Genomic DNA, 4,112 nt, shown 5'->3' on the forward strand with positions numbered 1-4,112 from the left:
CTTGTTTTTCAGTTTACTCTGTATACGTGATTGAAAACTTCCTAATTGTATAGACATATATACAGAGAGAGTGAGTTAAACTGTTAAACCACACATGAAATCCCTCTGTTGAGTACCAGATGTAGCTTTGATAGCCAGAACTTAGGAATCATTTTGTACTAAAACCTGGTTATGTAAAAAATGGGAAAAATTACATAACACGCTAATGATAATTACAGTTCAATGTACTGCTGAACTGTACCAGAACCGAGCTGAAAATTATTATTCTCTAGCAATTCATTGTAAACTGTCAAGGACTCAGATATAAAATCAAATCATATACAAGATACCTACTAAAAAAACTCAGGCATGTACCCCATCCAAGTTGAAATCATCTTGAATTTACCTAATCTTAACTAATTTGATGTGTTTTGCCAGGGTCAGATGGAGCAAGTCTAAAAATAAAAAAAGGGGGAAAGGGTAAAGAAAAAAGTCTGGTCAAGATACTTTGGATGCAAAGTTGGGGTGCCTCTTACTGAAATAATAATTCTCTAGAGATTTATGTGTTCCTTGTTTTTTTCAATAACGAATAGTTCATAGATGTTGATAAAGCATCAGACTAGAGGCTGGAAAGTCTGTCTTCCATCTTAACCATTTAGTGAGTCCATCTTGCCTGGAATGGAGCAAACTGTGGTTTAAATCCCTTTTCTGAGGCAGAAAGAGCTAAAACCTGATTCTCTCTCACACTGAATCAGAATTTCTCTCTTAGGTAATAAGAGCTTTCTTCCTGCCAAAAAAAAATTAACTCTGACAGCTTATCTCCATCAAAAAAAAATTTCTACTGGGTAGTTTAATAGGAAAGCTCCTGAAGAACTCTCATTTCTCCTAATTTCCCAGCTGGAATTGAACTGTGAAGTTATTCAAAGAGTGAATTATGTTCCTGAGATGGAGAAATATGAATTATTTAGTGTGCACAAATGAAAAATCACATAAACTGAGGATGCTGAAGAACCATTGCCTTTAGCACTTCTAAGTCCTCAATAAGGATCTGGACATGGCAAACCTTAAGTAAAAATGCAAGAGATAAGAGTTTATTTGTGTATACGGGAAAATGGGGACTACTGAATTTCAAGCTGTAGCTGCTGCCTGGAAAACCCCTGCTCTGGCAGTTGTTGGATGAGGAATATGCCAGTGGTGTGCTGTGTTTCTACTTAGTAAGGCACCTAAGACAGTCAGTCTGGTCATCAGCTGAGCTTTTGAATGGAGAGATGCAGGAATCTCAGCTTGGAGGCAGAGCTAAAAGTTCATTAGAGAAGCGAAAGAGCTGTTTCCTTGTAAATGATACAAACACTCCACTGCCTTACTACAGACTAAACCTATCCTGCCTGCTCAAAATGACATGAAAAATAATAAATGAAGCCTGAACTTTGACTGGTCCAGTGAACTCTCTGCTTCTGTGGCCTTCCAAGCCCCACCCTCACCATAGATGGGTGTTTGGGGTCAGAATTAAGTCCCGATGGACACACCCAGAGTAGGATTCTGGGCAGGTGTATTTGTGACTAGAGTGGACAAATGCTTGAAAACAAATATGCAGTTTCTTCTTGGGTACTCAGAGAAAAGAGGAGTTGTGCTTTGTGGATGTAGTAGTTTACACTTGTGATAGAATTCACAAATGTAAGCCCAAGATTGTTTGCAGAGCTGCTGTTTGGGGACAAGCAGGGTTACATGGCACTGACCTAGACTGAGTTTGAAGTAGAACTAGCTAATAAATGTGTAAAAGGTTTCCAGATCATCAGCAGCACCTCAGGTATTGTGCACCTTTATTTACACCATTTCTTGCATGACAGAGCTATTCCTTATCTGCTGCAGGTGTAAACTACCTCATCTACTCACCCAAGCCAAAAGACTTTAAATGTCTGCATTTTAGGCTAATTTCCTCTCCAACACAGATGTAATCTATGTACTCAGTAGTTTCCTGCTTCATCAGGTGCTAAAAATTTTAACCTTCTCTTTCCTTGCTGCCCAAACCTTCGCCCTCCTTAAGGATATGTGACTATGTGCTGTCACTACTTCCATGCAATTTATTGCAGAGAGCGGAATCTGGAAAATGTATCTGTGTCTCCCCTGATTTTCAGTGTCTCCCGTGGGCTGCTCCTAACAGGAGTAACATTGTCACATCTCACTTCACCCCACAGAAAGAGCTGAAGGGCCCAAATGCAAGAAACCGAAAAATGCAAGATGGTCCAACAATTGTGAATTGTAATTTGTCAGGGCAGACATGGAAATCCTGAAATATTAATAAAATTATCCTTTTAAATTTGATGAAGCTGAACACAATGTATCAGGAGAAGCAATCAAAAATTGCTTTAGTTTCCTGGATATGAAAAAACAGTAGTTTTGTTGGTGACCTATGTGTGAGATACTCCCCAAGGAAAAGGGGAATTGCTGGAATTAGAGATCAGTTGTAGGAGGTGAAAGAGGAAAATTAATGTTAATGCTATGAAACAAAGTAGAGGGACCTCAAGCCAGATGTGAAATTTTGCAGTATTAAAAAGTGGGTGTAAATTTACTTGTAACTAAAAAGTAGGTGTCCCCAAGCGTCCCTCCTTCAAAGCCCTCCCGCCTGATAGCTACGATAGCTGATCACACAGGTGGAGAGACTCTCACAGACACAGCAAAGTGTTCAAAAGCACTTGCACAAATAATGTTCGCCCAGAGAGGACCAAGGACAAATATAAGTAAATAACAATTCTTGGCACACAGGTAGAGCCTGAAGTTGCACAGATGGCTACATTTGAGCCCACAAGCACATGGAGATAATATCAAAGTTCTTCAGTTTGTTTTATGTGTTAGTAGATTAGAAAACGTTATTCAAACTACATTTGGAGGAAGCACAGACGCAACATGAATCAGTTACAGAATTGCATTTTGGTAAGTTAATATTAATTTAGAAATGTTACTTTTGGTAGAGTTAGGAGAATAATTGAACCCTCAAGGCATTGTAGCCTAAGCAGACACATAGGTTTGAAAATTGTTATCTAGCAAAGCCAGGTGGTAGCACTGAGATGCACCACAGACTGCTGCTGTCAGTCCTCAAAATGAAGACACAGGAGCTCTGTGGTGAAAAAGAGCTTTAGAACAAAGAGCTGGAGGTGAGGCAGGAGAGGCAATACCTGCTTCTTTCTAGGCAGGAGAGGCAATACCTGCTTCTTTCTAGTGAAATGCTAGTTAGTTACTGGTAACTATTAAATGTAAGCACCACAGCTTGGGGAGGGGTTTGGTTGTGGGGTTTTTTGGTTTCTTTTTAAAATAATCTTTTGCTTCATTAGATTGTTGTTTTTCTACTTACTGCAACTGGTTTTTATGGTTTGTGAAGCCTTTGTCGCTCCTACTCTGTCTGATGGAGTATCATGTTCCTGGAAGCTGCCTCCCACCATGGCAGTGGTAGCATGTTGGCTGGTGGACAAGAAGTGGAGGAACAATTCCTGAATTAATTTCAGTGCATACCTGTAGTGTTCTTTTTCCTTTTTGCATGTGGCAGGACCATCTTTTGGGATGCCAATAGGAAAAACAACTCCAAAGATAGAATGTCTTGGATGACATTGCTATCCTCATATTCCTTTGCAATAACAGCAAGCCAGCCACAGCAACACTGCCAGATGTCCCCACAGGCATATGGGCTTAGATTTGAGCCAGTTGCAGAGCAAGGAGCATCTCTGGTTGCTCCACACCTACCTTCAGTTTAGCTATGAGATCCTGAGGATCTCAGGTGTTAGAACGACCATAGCAGGTTTGTAGGAGTCAATGCAAAGTTCCCAGCCGGTTGGAAAGTTCTCTCTTGAGTGTTGTTATCTGTTCAGCAAAGTTGCTCCTGTGGTTTCACCTCTGTGTGTCATTCTTCACTTGCTCAGAAATGAGGTCTCTTAGCAGTTGCTAAATATTCTCAGAACAAGGCCCTGAGCCAATGTCCATTCAATAATAATAATAAAAAAATTGTCTCTGACAGCAAGCAAAGCGCATGAGTAGTCCCCTTCCTGTGATTTTAGGTTCTGTACGTGTGACTTTTCTTCATGCCTGTTTTGTAACTCTGGTGTTTGTGTGACTTTCACAGGACCTATGCAGTGATTTTTGTC

The sequence above is a fragment of the Anomalospiza imberbis genome, chromosome 4 (genome assembly GCF_031753505.1).
Source record: "Anomalospiza imberbis isolate Cuckoo-Finch-1a 21T00152 chromosome 4, ASM3175350v1, whole genome shotgun sequence".
In the NCBI taxonomy this organism is placed as follows: Eukaryota; Metazoa; Chordata; class Aves; order Passeriformes; family Viduidae; genus Anomalospiza; species Anomalospiza imberbis.